The sequence below is a fragment of the Amblyomma maculatum genome, chromosome 9, assembly GCF_055883805.1.
Source record: "Amblyomma maculatum isolate TAMU_Amacu chromosome 9, ASM5588380v1, whole genome shotgun sequence".
Classification (NCBI taxonomy): Eukaryota; Metazoa; Arthropoda; class Arachnida; order Ixodida; family Ixodidae; genus Amblyomma; species Amblyomma maculatum.
This window is the reverse complement of record NC_139352.1, coordinates 127358614-127376032: the sequence shown is the minus strand read 5'-3', so window position 1 is coordinate 127376032 and position 17419 is coordinate 127358614. Positions and strand designations below refer to the sequence as shown.

The window sequence follows — 17419 nt, the reverse complement described above, 5'->3', positions numbered from 1 at the left end:
TGGCAGAGCCATAACTAATTGAAAGAGTAAAATGCAAATATGACATTTAAACATAGTAATAGATGTCTGCTTGGGCGTCCTGTAAAATGCAAACTCGTAATGGCATGGCACCATTGCAAGAGCTTGTGAATGTGCAGTGCTTGCAACAGTTAATGTAGAAACAGTTTAACAGCTGAATTGCAGCCAAGGTGGCAGCAAGTAACAGTGGCGTGAACATGTGCAAGCCAAAGATAAGCGGAATTATCTAACTCACAGAAAATGCTGTAAGGTTCTTTTCTAATCTGAAAAAAAAAAAAAGCAGGAAAAATTCATTATCTGTAGACTTTCCTTGATTTAAGCCAGGCTTGAGTCTTTAGAACTTATAGAACTGCTCCTTCAGGAGACTCAATTATGATGGCACCTTCTATAAGATGTGCCACCCATAAACCACAAGAACTTCGAGAACTAAAGAAAACTGGAAGCTGTGCTACAAGAAGAAAACAACTGAGATGAAAAAAAAAATTTAATCTATTCTATTTAGCAATTCATTACAAGACCAGCACTCCTTCAAAGTCGATTTCACCACTTATGTTCTCTTGGTAATTTCACTTCAAAACATTTCTTTAGTGCAGTTGGGAGAATGAACAAGCGACTCCCAATAACTGCGGAAGGAGTTGAATTGTGACCACTGCTTCCGTACAAAATTAAAAATTCAAATTTGCAGGTAGCCTTACTAAATTTTTAAAACTAATAATTAATGCACTGTAGAATGCTTTCTATAGGCTCAAAAATATTTGCACAGTGTTTGATTTTGCAATGGTATTCAAATTTTTTATTACCTTTTAAGTTTTAAATGTTCATAAATGTTCTTACATTTTCTACCCCCTTAAAATTTCATATCTGCCCAGACTGCGATCAGCAGTACACACACCAATCGAAAGAAATGGTCATTAACGAAGTGCAGGGATATTTAGATTAATATACTCGGAACAATTGTCACCCATGGTCTAAACCCTGAAGCTATGAGCTACTGCCCTCTTAAAGGTATACCACAAGACAAGGTATACCGCAAGACAAAAACAAGAAATGAAAACAATATGCTCTAGATTACCGAGAGCACAATCCAAGGATTCATACAAAGTCAACAATTTCAAATGAATCTGCCAGACAACAACACATCAACTTCTTTTTCAGAGCTTGAAAAGTAACATTGATGCAACACAAGTGAACAAAGGATTCTCATGTCCCGCTAAAAAGATGTAAATTTGCTACAACAAAAATAATAAAGCACTAAAATGAAAATTTTCCAGAAGCAAAAGGAAGTGTATGCCATGTGCTGCATGCTTGGATTCCGTAAAGCAGGGCTTGTAGCCATGTTTGCAATTTTCAGCAAACAGGAGTTGAAGAACAATATTTGAAAGGGACAGACTAAGATAAAAAAATTTAAAAATATATTTGTTTCTTTTGGAATCTTTATACACATATTTCATGGTTGCAGTTTTCTTGGAAAGTCATATATTTTGGCTTGGAACACACTCTTCTTGAAACCAAGTAGTGAGCGACCACCCTTCCTTTTCAGATACCCTCCACGGTTATCGTGAATTTTTAGAAAAAGGTTGCCCACCAGATTTCACGGCTTGTCTGGAATTAGCGACATATAAAGAAATGATCTGGTAACTATGTTTTTGAATATGGGCACAAGATTACGGAGGCTGAGGAATAACAAAGCAGGAAAGCTTTCGGATGGAAAAAAGACTCTGGCCGAGGCTGACTGATGGATGGAGTCAAAGACAAACTTCAAACAACTACGGGCTTGCCACCAGCAGGAATGTACAAAACTGAGATGAAGTGCGGAAGGCAGTTTCGCCAACATGTTTCTACTTTCCGTCCACAGTTGTTGACCCATGCCATGGACTTAAGACAAAGGCACCAAATATGTGTTGTGCCAGAAACACCAGTTACAGGTCGAACCATTTGTCCACGAGGAGAGTTTGCCTGAATCCGTCTTGCAGGCAATGAAAACCCATGCATAGGAAGCTATCACAGGGTGTGCTCCTGGAGAAGTGCCTTCATGAGAAACTCAAAATGCTGATAAGTCATTCAACCATGCTGTTTAGAAATGTGTGCCAATGAATGTTTGTAAGTCTTCAGACCTTAAGATAACAGCACTGGTTGCCGTCTTTTCATTGTGTGATGGAAGCATTGCAAAAGAGAAAAAGTCTTGAAGTATCCTGGATTCGACTCTGGCCGCAACACCATCAAGTGGCTGAATGCAACTGACTGGAAACAAATGTATTTTGCAGACCACGCAGCACGATAGCCCACAAGCCCGGCAAGCAAAGCGAGAAGTCTAAAAGCACAGAAACGATTTTGACACTGACTAGGAAGTTGGGAGCTATTAAGGCAATGTTTGATATTGCTTGTGTAAATAAAAAAGTGCTTTTAACCTCTTTTTCCACTTGGAGCTCAATTTTCTCAAAAGAACCTTTTTTTATTATAAAGGTACCATTCTCATACATGTACTGTCTCAAATAGATGCCAGATATTCTTTTTGACCGATCCACATAACAGCTGGCCACTACCGAACTAGAATCAAACAATTTCAAGCTGTTATTGAAATGAATTTTTCAATTACAAAGTCGAAACTTACAAGATGTTACCATTTCATTAAAACTTATTATTCAATTTTTCTTGTATCGCTAGTTATTTAGAAAGAGCATTAAGTAGGAAACAAAATTATGCACATATCAACCTGGTATCTCTTGGTTACTGAGAAGCATTTTCACCTAAATGGCTAAAAATGCATGGCTTAGCTTGTGCCCTTAACTTAATATGAATCACCAACGCATGCCAGAAACACACACCTACTTCCAGAGCACATCTTTCACACCACACCTCACGACCATAAAATCGAAATTCTCCAACAAGTGCTTTGTCACACCTTACAAACCTTGAATAGCAAAATCAAATATAACAAAGATCAGAAGAACATTGCCCTTAAAAAGTATACTTGTCATTCCACTACAAGAAACTGAACTAAGCAATTAAAACAATAATGACTGATAAAGTTAGCAGCTGTACCAAAGTGCCTTAAGCCAACAAGCCCGAAACAAGTCCCTTGTCATACTGAAGAAAACAATTTGCTCGATTATGAAGACAGAATGGATGAATATTTTGCAGCTGCACTTCAAAAGCTATGCCTATAACTGCACACTGCCAAGTGGCTGTTAGATCCAAGCATAGGTTAACTCAGAGAAATAGGCATGTTTGCGAATAGCCATAACCAGTTACTTCTTCTCCATAACGCTTTAAAAAGCTGCATCAAAATTCACGAACATAAAGCATGTAATGAAAGAATTTTGTAAAAACAGATGTGTGGACACAGCTATTTTATGATTTAAAATAAACGTCAATTCAGTGCAAAAACAAATATATACATATACAGGCTTTAAGGAGTGAATATCTACTTAACATTATAAGTTTTGTGTGTGTGCTGCATAACTACAAACTGTCATGTTACTGGAAAATACAGAGAGAACATGTTACAGCTTTAAAGAGTGAATGCGTTATTTCCTTTCATGGGATGTCACACCTTTCTTGCAAGCAAATGCTTTTTAGCAAGAGTGACATTTTTTGCGTTCATGAGTTTGGAGGTGCCTCTTTAGGCCAGAAATCTAAGTAAAAGCCATAGGGCATAGTTTGCATTGGTATGGTTTCTCGCCTGTATGGACTCGAAGATGCCTGCTCAGGTCTGGTTTCTTTGAAAAACTTTTGCTACAATGACTGCAATGGTAAGGCCTTTCCCCAGTGTGAATGCGAAAATGTGTTGTCAGCTGATCCTTCCTTGCAAAGCTCTTTAAGCAACCACTGCAACGAAATGGGCACTCTCCAGTATGTGTCCTCTGGTGTCGCTTGAATTTACTGAGATGCATCGTGGAATAGCTGCACTTGGCACACAGGAATGGTTGGCTTCCTTCTGGCAATACCTGTTGATGTGATAAGCCCTCCAGACTCCAAGTTGTGAACGAGCCTGCATAATAAGAGAGAGCATGTGTTTACTAACTCGAGAGTTGTGTTACAGCTGGCCCAGTTCTCTGCAAGAGTATGAATGATAAAAAAAGGTCTTAATCACATATTGTACTACTGAAGCATGTGGTCAGAAATTGAGCCCGTCAAAATATGACACATCCTGGTGTCAAAGTAAAAGACAGAGTATTTCTGACAGGCATAACAATTAGGATGATATCCCATGCGGGATATAAAGCATGGCTACAAGAAAACATTGAAGTCAAGTTGAAAGCCCTTGGACAGGTAAGGCATGAAATGGCACGAGCTATATTTGATACGACAAAGTAAAATGAATATAGGCGATGCAAATATATGATAAAGGAATTTGCTAGGGCAGCATGCAAAACACAATTAAATAAAAATGTAGCAGTGTAATGCTCGCAACAATGCAGAAACAGTGAACAAGCTGAATTGCTGCAAATGAGGGAGCAAATAAGAATGGCTTGGACATAAAAGCAGCCACAGAATGGTCGAATGTTCCAACTGATGAAAACTGCTGGAGGATTCTCCTTTAATCTGAAAAGGAAGCAAAAACAGCACATTCATTATCTTAGCCAGAAATTTTCCTACTACCACTTCAAACATTTTAACGTGATAGCGGTAAAGGCCCCATGCACTGAAAATCAACGGCGTTGTGAATGAAAAATCCTGAGCATGACGCTGGCAGCCAACATGGCTATGCACTGGCTAGACATAGGGTTACCTGACATATGGGAGGGTCGTATCAGATTCCGCCTGCCAAAACCTTGCATTCACATTATCCTTAAGTCTCGCAGGCATTTTTATATGGTATGGTAAAGGGAAGCTTTATATGTCAGGTGGTAGTCTACACTGTCACGTCATGCTCTTAAACGTGCAGCTTAAGTGTAACCCATAATTTTGGTGTTTGCAAGCATTTCAAGCACACACATAAAAGTCAATATAACAAGCTGACTAACCAGTGCCATTACAAAGTTAGCAAAAAAAGGGGATATCTCCTGAATCTACAAATGAGTGTATAAAACGGGCGTTTATATGCATACCAATAAATGTGGATCGCCCCGTTCATTCCCAAAGCGTTCATAATGCTGATCTGTGGAAAACGCCTTCCAGGAAGTTTATTGCTTCAAAAGATGTCATAATTGACTAAGAATTTCGTTTTTGCACCTACTGGCAAGCACAAATGCATACAATAAAGTATGAGCTTCACTTTCCTGATGTAAAGAAGCATGCACTATAATGAAGAAAGCCCTTCAAGGTGTAGTAGCTCTGAAGTGAAAAAGCTCACATTAGCAGAAAAAAAAGCCACCGAGCTCTGGCTCTGCCTCGCAGTTAACATAGCATCGAACTACTGGAATGGATATAGACATTAGAAAATTGCAGTGACCAAACCAAGCATTTCATTATGATGAACAGATCAACAAGCAGTGGCTTTTGCCTTCCTTGCCGATAACAAAGGGCAGTCACACAATAATTTTCTTTTCTTCTTTTCAGCGTAAGCACAGAATAAAAATTTAGCAGAAAAAAGCTGTAGGAGTAATTCAATTAGAGAAAAGAATTACGGGAATGAATAGGTAAAGTAAATATTAACCATTGGCAAGAATTTACAGCAGCAGTAACAGCAAAACAAATTCCTCCATGCATGTTCTTGCCACGGCCGCTCGATGGAAGCGCCCTGGGTGCGGCCTGCTGCGTCGCGCCGCCGTCAATGGGAAAGCGCGTCCTTGGGGAGTTTACAGTTGCGCCCACTATTTCTGCTGAGGGCGCCACTGTTCAGGGACACGTCGTCGCCGGGGTCGCCGGCTCTGAGCGCGCGGTTTGCTTCTTTTCTGGGCGCGTTCGCCTCGCGTCTGCGTGGTTTGCACAAATTGTTTTGTGTGCGCGTGTGCAAGCACGTTAACGTTGAGATGGGATGCGTTTGTTTTTCGAAAGCCATTCTAGGCTCATGGAGCAAAAATCTGTGCGCAAAAGCTGTTCCTGTAATCTGTGCATCGCATCTGTGCACTGGCGTGTCAGTCGCAAAAAGCGGACATGCAAGGAGGAAAATTAAGAATGAAAATGATTGGTGGTGATAGGGAATCAATAAAAGTTGTAAATAGACACTGATGATAGGTAATCAATAAAAGTTATAAATAGACAATGATAGAGGTAATGACTAATGCTAATGACTAATAATGGTTAATAATGACTAAAATGATTTGTAATGACCAGTATATCTAACTGCGACATGTAATGACCGCAGTTGATTAAAAATGAGTAAAAGTGCATAGCGATGTGTGATAATGACTATAATAGCTAGACATGACTCATCCTTACTGTTAATGACTACGAAATGACCAATATGTGAAACGACATGTAATGACCACTGCTGATTCTAATGAGTGACCTGCTTAGTTAGAGTGATAAGGGCTACAATGACTACGCAGGCAGACTCTTCTTGACTGGGAAACGACCAGTATATCAAACGACTTGAAATGACAAACTGTGGCAAACGATGAGAGGCAAATGATAGCCGTCCTCCGCTTTTGAGATATCTAAGAGATACTGTAATTTTATCTGCTGAGCTCGCTTCAGGCAAAGACAGCAGCGAGGAGTGGAAATGCACTCGCTTCCTGTGAAATGAAAGCAGCGCTGAGGTTAAAAAGTTCAGATGCTGAAACATAATACCTTATCAGCTGCCATTAAATTTGCTACCAGGGACAGCAGATTGGACTTGTTGGTGATTAATTATAGGCTAACCGTGCAAACAACGTGATGGGAACACAGGAGAAGACGGCACAACCGCGCTAGTTGTGTCGGCCTCTTTTCCTGTGTTCCCGTCACGTTGTTTAACCTATTTAGTTACCAGGGAGCTGGCCAGTGAACTAGGATTTTTAACGATGTGTTGTGAAGCAGATGAACACGATGAGGTAGCACCAAGTAGCTTTTCTCTCAGGTTATGTTGCGAGGACATATCAGAAAAAGCTACGAAGGGTATTTTTTATTTAAGCATGCAATTTGTTCTAAATTTTGCCGCGCTAGTCTGAGTGGCCTTGCAAGTAAAAGAGCCTGTGCATACAACATTTGTTTATACTTTTGGGACTGTTTGAGCCGATGCGATAAAATGAAAAGCCACGTTCTACAGAAAATCCGGCGCCCACTATGTCGCATGGACAATCGAAAAAAACCTCTCTGGTAAGAGGCACTTTAGTTGGTGACATGGCCATACACCTTTGGCGCAATGAGAACACATGACATGTTCAATGTGGCAGGAGCTGCCAAACCAGAGAAAGCCAATAAGGCGTAAGGGTGAAATGAGAATTACTGAAAGCGGGACCCTTAGATCCCAAGTCAGGCACACTATACTCCTATAGGGCACGTTCGTACGGCTTCGGAAAAGAGGGGCTTTATATAGCTATGTGTAGGGTGCTGTTTCATATAATGCGGTGTCTTAAGGCTGCATTCTAATGATATGCGACAGAGGCAGCAATTACGGGATACGGTGAATAAGCAGGTAGCAAAGTGCGGGCACTCTAACGAGGCTCCTCAAGGAGACTTAAGAACCCCAAGTTTTGTTTATCACTACCAGGTTGTTGCTTAATTTATGCGATATTTGGTACTGGTTTTGAGGCGACATGTCAGTCGTGCAAGAGCCTGTTGCAGGAAATATGAGTCAACTGGACCAGTTACAGGTTAATGAAAACCAAGGACAATGGAGGCTTGATGTACCCCGCAAAGGAAGTAATCAAGCTTTGTCAGCTTACGGGCACCTTCACTGACAGGATGATGAAGTCTCAAGAGGTCCGGCGAAGTAGCGAGCTGTGTAAACTTTTTATTTCATCATTGTTTTCTCACTGTACACAGTACCTGCAGCTAATCTATAAAGCAATGATCGTGCCCATGCTAAGGCGCTATGCAAGATATCGTTAAGTTGCTGCCCCCACTGATAGCAGGCTGGGCTGAAAATGTCAACTCAACAGTAGAGCGACCTTTATGGATATGGCATAAACCTCTCTCAAGAAAGGTTTTCCGTCTGCGATTGGTTGTTTTCCTTTTTTTTGCGTGTGTGGCCATTAAATAAGCGTACTCGGCTTCTCGTTGGATCTCGGCTGTAGTTGCGCTCTGAAGCGTGAACATTTTTGTGATCGCAGTTAAGAGTTTCACAACAAGAACACTAGATGCGCGTTCTTCCATTGAACATTACGAACCAGCAAAATTGTATGGCTTTGCGAGCAGCCAATAAACATAGTAATAAAAACTTTCGGCGCATATATGTAGCACGTTGAGGCAGACCGGCTCTATCAAGCGCGCTTAATTTGTCCGGCCATGCAAAATGCGGGAAGCCACGACGGATAGCGTTCCGGCGTACAAAGTTTAAGGTCTCCAACTGAGTCGAAGATCCCAGGTTATCATCCAGATTTAACCTAATAAACATCTTCATATTTCCACTGAACATTTGTCAGAATGAGATAGAAAGGTTGGTTACATGTCGCATTTTCACAGAGGTTGCTCATAGTAGGACATTTTTTCATTGGATAGCGCTGGCAGCTTAGAACAGGTTGACATCAATTTGTGTATAAAAGCTGTATGCAGAAATGAGTAAATGGTATGAAAATGACACACGGAATTCGCGATATAGTTAATTAAGTGGTTATCATTACGCTACCATTGTGCATAAGATATTACTACTATGAACCAAAGTCACTTCCCTGCCAGGTGTTGATACAAGCGTATATCCAGTTCCCATTGGATATACGCATTACGTTAAAACATTAAAACTGCCAGGCATATGAGCCCAACATCTCCATTCATACAGGAATAAAACATGTCTAACGTGCACATATATCATGCTTCAACATGCATGACAATATTAATAAATACCTTTCTACTTATGAGCACATAACTGAATTTATAAATGATGGAGGCTCCAGATGGATGGGAACAGAGCCCCCCAGAAACAACAGAGCCGTAAAGTTCAACAGCTCCTAGTGGCCCAGGCCCAATTCATTCGATGCATCACTGGGGGCTCTGTAATAAAGGCTCCACCTGAGTAGGCTGCAACGAAGAGCGGCCAGTGCCTCTTTGGCCACCTTGATGCATCCAGCATCTGTATTTTATAGTAGTTGGATACAATCAAGGTAGCAGCAACTGCCAGATACAGTTTCTCTGTGACAAACAGCAGTCTGCTGTAAAAGGAGTATAGACACTTCATTTTGGGTTCGTGTTTTCTTTGTAATGATGCCTAAGACATTACTGTAAACGAATCACTACGTCCACACCTACGACTGCTGAATAATTTATAACCGAATTTCTTCTCTCATCTGTTTCAGTTTTGATATCAACAGCCGAGCGATGGCTGTGAAATCAAAGTCAATCTAGGTCACGTGAGGGATGAAAAAAAAACGAGTGCCATTCCGTCTGGGCGAGGAAGGATGCCTGTAGCACCCACTGACGTCTCAATGTGGTGCTGCTAAGTGTAATACTCCCCGTCAACCGAACGGCAGAAGAAGAAAACAAAGTCGAGTGGCGCGTGCCCGGGGCACAAGCCGGGCACTCGGAGTTCGATCCTGGAAGACTTGTACGTTGCACATTTACTACTCGCACTCCGCTGCAACCCTATGAAAACTGACAAGATAATCATTCCTGTGTCGTTTGAATTCCCTACAGTGATAAAGCCAGCCTGCCTCAAGAACAGGAATGCCTACAAGTGAAGAACCAGCGATTATATCCTATTTTGTGATGCCACATGTGACCTAGACTTGACTGTGACGTCATACCTATCGCTCAGCTGCTGAAACTCGTACTGGTGAAAAAATAAAATTTTATTATAAGTTATTGAACAGTCTTAGGCAAAAACTGCGAGCGGATCGGTATAGAGAAACATTTTACGTACCATAAACAACAAAAAAAATACCACTAAAATTTGGTGTCTATGCTCCTTTAAAACCTACTCTTGTTACCTAAATGAAAAGCTAATTATCACACTAAATTAAAAGCTCATAAAAGCTTAGTGTGCAGGAGAGGAACCACATGCCCTACATCTTTCTCTAAGGCTTCTTAATTTTTTTAAAGGTAGCGACAACTACACGAGCACCCCCTCGAGGGGTCCAAGGGGCAGCAATAGCAGATCACGCACCGCTCTCTTTCATGCATACCGCATACTCATGAAGCTGCGCTCGGTGCACACATAAACCGGTTAATTCAACAGAGCTGTGTCCTATGCTGCACAGGAAACTGCAAAAGACAGGGACAGTAACTTACACGTTTACACATGCCTGCGCCACATGAACGTCGAAATAAAATGCGTGCATTAAAGAGCCAGCTCATTTTTCTGAACCATTCACATCAGTACAGCGGCTAGGAAATTGTTAACTGTGCTTTGAAATTCAAAACAAACAATTAGAAACAATATTTCAGTAAACTTATTGGGCTGGTTTCCTAAATAAAACATAAGTAGATTTCGAGTGTTTGACTTTTCGGAACGTCATTGTACACAGAGCTCTAATGCAATCGGCGACATTGCATCTGTAACCGTTCGGCAGAACTTCGTTTTACACTTTTTTGCCTAGTGTTTATTTAGTTTACACAGTATACCTATAGCTTTACTTTGGAGAAAAAGTCAGTTTCCCTGCAACTGGGGATTACGAACCCATGCATACCTTCCACGAACTAGAAAAAAATAAATTCTGCTATGACGTGATAAAAAAGCCATGAATGATGTTTCCTCACTGTTCTGTTCTTTATTTGCCTTATATTTTTGTTTTCTTATAGCCTACCGGGCGATGTCACCAATAAGCTCGGATGGCGCTTCTTTAAACTTGGTGCGTCCCTGTGCGCACGTTCAGTGGAACGTGTTGTTTGCATTCTAATGATGCAATAGCGTTTCATACACAGGGAAGCTTTTTTTTTTCATTTATTTTGTGGTTTAATTTTTATTTTATTTTCCAGACACCAATACTTAGCATAAGCAAACACTAGCTTTCCATTCTGAGCATTCTGACATATTTGTACTCTTTATCCAATGTTTCCTTTTTCAGTTATATCAGTTAACTGATGAATCACACACTTATTTTACATAATAAGCATCATCAAGCATTGGCTTTTCATTCTGAGTATCCCGACACCTTTTATTGCAACTTTTTAATTTATTGTTATTATTTTATTTGATCTATAACACTCAAAATTTTCTTGATTAGCATCAACCAGCATTGGATTTTCATTCTGAGCATTCGAACACCTTTGAAGCTCAATTTTCATTTTTTTCCCCAATTATTTCAGTGAATTTATCAAATGGACGCTAGAAATCTTAACATCATCAAGCATTTGCATTTCGTTTTGACACATTTGAAGCCCCCTTTCTCCATTTTTAAACTTTCTTTTATTTCATCAATCCCTTTTTTCGTTAACTCAGCATTGCGTACCACCCACCTATCAACATCACTAGATCCACAAATTGTCAAAAGATTTTTTTTACACAGTCCTCAATTATTTCCGAGACGTGGGGCCGACACCAACTACTACTACGATGCCGACCGCTTTTTGGCTGAACGAGCTGTATAAGGTATCGCTTAATAAAGGGTGCCTACTAGCATCCATGAGGTGCCAATATTACAAAATTTGGTGCTGCTATCATCGCCACGAGGAATGGAAAAGAAAGGCACAGCAGGCCGGCATATAGTCGCATGTCACGCATATGCTACAAAATTCGAGTTCAGACACGTACTTCTTGCGTCCGCTTAAGCATCAAGTACTGCCACGGCCGGTCTCGAGGGAGAGAGCGCGCGCTCTTTCTTACGGCCTTCTCAATCGCTGCGGGAACAATGGAAACTTTTCTCCTTGAGTTGCGCTCTCTGCCACCGCAAGGGGCGCGACCTGCTCATTGTCCGCTCCGCGTCTGCTTCAGCGGTGGCGGGTGGCTTTTGCCTGGTTTCGCGCTGTCGCTCGCGAGTTTCGTGGTGAATGCAGCCCCGAAATTAAAGAACACAGAAGGTAGATGCTGCAGCGGCATGTCGTCAACGTACTACACACGTGAACGGATATAAAAAACACTGTCGTTCAGCAAACGTTCGACAAGCATGCCATACATTGTGGCATGGTAGCTACTTTTGTCCATTTTAATCCGAACTTTTCCAAACCGTGTACAAGAATAGGAACAAAACAAAAAAAAAACTGAATGAGAAGTGATCACATCGAAGCTTCTTCAAGGCTAACATGACAGCAACTAGTCTCTTACAGCAAAACCGTCTTTAGCGCTAGATGCGAAACCACTCATATGTAACACCGAAGATGAAAATAATTTCATAAAAATGTAATGTAAACTGCAAAATGCTTGCATGATATAAAGTATTAGTATAACAGTCAAAGTAAACGTTGTAGGGTTGAGTTTTAAATGTTATTACAATTCATATATTATTCAAAGTGTGGTATTATAAACATTATTTTAATTTTGCATATAAAAGTTTGTTAATGAAATTTTTACATAATATTAAGCTTATTATGAAAACAATCAAAAATGGTTTGATATTCATGGCACCACACGTGCTGGGAGTGGTAAAAAGAGGCTAATAAATGATGGTGATACTCGATGCAATGACTTACAAAATGAGTTCACCTGCTATATCGAAAGTATGCAAGAAACTTCTAAAGCGTTAAAGAAGGACACTCTCACTGAAGACTCATTTCAAGCTCTATATAGCGACCCATTGAGGCTCTCTTCGGGAAAATAAGGTTAATGTGCGGAAGGGAATGACATATGCTAGATGTGAGGGCCGTAACAGCTAGCGGCACATGACTACATTGCCAAGACGGACGTTTCATCTGAGAGCAAAATCAAGGCACAGAAGGAAGTGATGGCATCTCTTACTATCCCATTTCCCACTGTCACATATTCCGGTTTACCTTACGCCGCTGGATATATCGTTTAGTTATTCAACTCGGGTGTGACGCTAGCGCTATTCTTCTTGAAACTAGCGAAAGAAACAGACCCATGTAGTACGCTCTTCTACGAGGACAATATTCTAGTGGACTGCATTATCCGAAACCAGAGCTTGTTGCCCTATTAGACAAGCTTCTTTTTTTTTTTTTCCAAAAAAGCTGCCGTGCACCTACTATACACGCAAATGTTCTCGAAGTACTTAAGATCCTGATTCAGTCAGCATTTCGGAATTCAACACTAAGTTGCCCAAAATGAATTGAGAACAGCTATGTTATTAGGTCCGCTTCTTTGATATTTGAAACATTTCTCAGAATTCTTCGTCTCAATTAATTATACCAGGAAAGTGACAGAGAAGACCGAGAGGCCAAGTCCTTATGTGCACAAGCCGTGCAGGAAGATTTTGAGACTGAATTTTCTAGACGCAGGTCGCATTTTGATGAATTGATGAACATATAGTGCAATGTGCAACTTTGAAGGACATCTTTTTTTTTTATTGTTTGCCGCTCTTATTGATTCTGCTTAACTGTTTATGCCCATTTCCTTGATTAAAAGTAGTCCAATAATGGCAGCATTTTGGGCGAGTTGGTTAGACATGTTAAACCTGGAAAGCGCATAAGACATGTTAAACCTGGAAAGCGATTAGGTGAACACAATTACGCTGTCGAAAACAGAAAAGGTGGGCATTTGAGCATTCATTGCCTCAAGTGCAAAAGCAAGAATTGTCGTCCTCTCTTTCATCAATGTGAAGTTCTGTATAAAAGCAAGTGTAAAACAACGCGTGAAATTGTTGAGGCAAGTGAGATAGCACGAACTGGCGATGATTGTGTAAGTGGTGCGTCGATTTTGCTGTCTGAGAAAGAGATTGCATATCTTTCATCTTTTACATGTGCAGCCAGATAATTTTTTTTTTTTTTCTTGTTTGAGTTTTCTTCGCATGCGCATGTGATCTGAAGTGTACATATATTCTGCTTCTCGCATGAAAATAAAAATCAGTTGGAAGTAAGCGCTCGTGTGTCTGTCTCTTGCTGTTGTCCGTTGTTTTTATGCGCTTTCCAGGTTTAAAATAATAGTAGTCGCGAGACTACATATACATCTTCGGTCTTTCATCGACGGATATGTTTTGAACGAAGCTAGAACAGCCCATTCCACTAGAGAAGTGAAATTTTTACTATGAATAAATTTTTATTCTTTGCTCTGAATCTGAGACGCGCCATGAATTTTTGCCGGTACCTCTTCTGATCTAAATGAAAACAGTAGCGGTTGACAGAATCTCCACCCAACAGTTCACCATGCACTCACGTCAGGTCGCGCTACATCTGCTTAAAACATTCAAAGGCGCATTGCATAGCCTGGCAAATTTATTTTTGTACAAAACTTAGGAGTAAAAAATGTTGAAGTGTACCTGAAGCTTCATTCGACCGTGCACGGCCGCACTGACGAATGAGCGCGCGCGTGAGCGGATTGTTGACTGTATTTTATTCCTCGTACACCATAAATGTTCGATGCTGATAACGGACTTTGTATAAACCATAAGGGGCGAAATGTCAGGACCTGCCGGTTGCCGGTTAGTACAATTGCTTTGGTGGATAATGGTGCTGCTGTGTCTGTGATGACACTTTCATTTAGAAATCGTTTCACTCAGGAAGTTATGTTTGCGTGGGACCGAGCAACCATATTTTGTGGCATTGGGGGCGAAATTTTAACTCCTGTCAGCCTTTGCTCGGCCTCTGACGAATTGGGTGGCGCAAGATTCAGGACTGAATTTGTTGCGTTACCTCGTAGCATGCATGACATAATTCTGGGCATCGACTTTTTGCATTAGTGTGGTGCAACACTCGACACTGCAGCCAGCGAAATTTCTGTGCGGTGACACATGGTTTGCTGTTGAATATGGTTTCAGTCACGTGACTGTAAGCCCAAAGCACCCGCAAGCTAATGGGGAAATGGAGAGGATGGTGCAAACAATCAAGCGACTTGTACTTAAATCGAAAGACCCCTACCTCGCACTTCTCGCATACAGGGCGACACCAGGAGTGCTGAGCTACAGTCCTGCAGAAATCCGGATGGGTTGACGCCTTAGGACACGCATTCCCGACGGCACCTCAGCTGCGGGGGCCAGCACAGAGAAGAATGACTGATGTTACAGCTAAGGATCATTCGAATCGAAAATCACAGGCGTGTAACTATAACAAACGTCATCTTGCTAGAGATCTCGTTCGGTTGGAGGTCGGTGATCCTGTCTGGGTTCAAGACTAGAAAATCAAGGCCACTGTAGTTAGTGCTGCTGCTACCCCACGGTCATTCGTAGTACGCACAGAACAAGGTGCTCTGCTGCGCCGTAATCGACGAATGTTAAATTGCTTGCCTATTTTTTGGAAAGCAGAAGGAAGTTACGAGTTCCCCAATCAACATGGTCGGGAGGAGCCAGGTGGGTCAGTCAGGGACGCACCTGCCAGTATAAACAGCTGTCTGGCCGAGGCAAACGCTGAACACTAGGTGTCTTCGGCTCCAGTCACGGTGACCAGGTCGGGAAGAAAAGTTCGCCCTTCGAAGCTTGGCTAGGCGAGAGCACAAAAAGCGCGCTTTCTGCAGCTTCAAGGAGACAGGCGCCGAGACATCCGAAAGGAAAGGTTCGATAAAAAACACAAAGCACTGATCAAAACACTTGACCTAAAACCAGCAAGAACAAAGAGAAATGTTGTTCGATGCATGCATCTACCGTTTCTACTTGTTTGAAGTTGTAGTCGTCGGCGCCTCGCCGGTCGTCACCATGGTCGTCACGCACCGTCATTTTGCTTGCTTGTTCTAGCCATGGGGGTGATGCTACATTCACACCAAATCGGTCTAGGGGCGGGGCCTCAGCTTTTCACGTGATCAGTGACGTCATGGCGTCGGCAAGAAATACATACCATAAAAAAGCGCGCTCCGCGCCTTCCTTCCGGCCGTCGATCCGCGCGCGCGCTTCTCGATCTTCTCTATCCATTCCACTGTTTCCTCGCGACCACGAGTGACGCTCCTGAACGTCAGGAACTCATTTTGCGACGCTACCTCAGCGACATACATGAGGAGGGAGGCTACTGACATTGATACCTGAAATGCGAAGAAGATTGTAAAAAGTCTGAGAGATCTCGGCTGACAACGTAAAGTATAGCTGTGCGGACCTCACGAGAGTTCGATTCGTCACCCAAAGGTAAGTTCCTTTCACAGTGACGGCGCTTCTAGCCAGTAATATATGTATGGGTATACGCATGCAAGCATTACTCGATTTTTCTTGCGCCATTTAGCTGCAGCACGACAGCATTAAGGCGAACTGTGCAATGCTGTAATGTGAACTTTATACTGTACATAAGAGCAATAATTTCGCTTTTCGATTGTAGCAAGGATTGCGCAAAATTTATTTGCGTGCGCGCGAAAAAGAGAGAGCGAGAGTGTGTGTGTGTGTATGTGAGTCATTTATACGAATCTAATAAATGCTTACCTCTTTACATATGTTCTCCATGATTCATCATATGACGGAAAAATTCCTATGGACGCGTGCCTTTCCGGGTAGAGAAAGAAGTTGTAAAAATCTGCATCCTCGGCGAAGAATACTGGAAGAATGACAACTCGGTATGTGCAAGATTTGAAATTGATGATGGTTATACCTAGCTGATTTTCTTTTTTTTTTCATTCAACTAGCGTTAATAATTTAGCCTTTCTGTAACCGCCTGTAACTACATATACAAATCTGCATGCACATGCATATAGATTCAAAAATGATATCAGGAGCCCTATATATGTGTGTGTGTGTGCGTACGTGCGTGTGCGCGTATGCATATGCACTCGGTATTTCGCGGTATTTCGGAAGTACTCAGTATTTCTTTGTTGAAGCGCGCGGGAAGAAAATATTAAAAATGGTGTTGACGGCAGCCTAATGATGTTAATTGAATTTGCTGTTACAATATATATGTTGTAAAAGCAGTATTATGCATATATTCATCAGCGGCAAAAATTTGCAGGACATGAGAAAATGTTTTTTTTTTTTTTTTTTTTTCTGTAAAGTGCCACTTATATATGTCACAGCATATATGTGGGTCCAACTTTTATCTGTTTGACACCAGCTACATTGGTCTTCGATTCTATGACGCGTCCTGAAAAGTTTCAACGAACAGAGCTTTTTGATGCGAAGGCATCGACCGCGTCAACATTCCATGACCATAAAGACTCAACAGAAACCTCTGGGGCTGCAGTGTCTGAGCCAGCAGTTCCTCCAGGGCCTTCAGGAATGCATAGAAAAATTGTGGAAGGTTGGGAAAAGTGCACTTCAATTTTTTATCATTGTCATAACGAGGAAGTTTTCTCCGAAACGAATTATTTTTTTACTGTGCTTTCAGAAGGCTGGCCAGTTCTGTGCCAGAGAGTTCTGGCTTGCATGTACAAAGTTCCCCAGTAAAGGAATGTTCATCTCTGAAGCCTCTCCCTAAACGAAGGCAACTGCAC

General features: G+C 41.6%; 1 long non-coding RNA gene across 2 annotated transcripts; it reads right to left on the bottom strand.

Annotated features, from left to right (window-relative positions):
- Nucleotides 1-253: 253 nt before the first annotated feature.
- On the bottom strand, nucleotides 254-15757 carry LOC146180353 (uncharacterized). Of its 2 annotated transcripts, XR_014700846.1 has the most exons (4): nucleotides 15660-15757; nucleotides 15390-15532; nucleotides 3966-4009; nucleotides 254-281 (listed from the first exon to the last, which is right to left on the bottom strand). It is a non-coding gene; the product is annotated as an uncharacterized LOC146180353 (long non-coding RNA). The 2 variants fall into 2 exon arrangements; XR_014700847.1 differs by lacking the exons at nucleotides 254-281; nucleotides 3966-4009 and adding an exon at nucleotides 15034-15046.
- Nucleotides 15758-17419: the final 1662 nt, after the last annotated feature.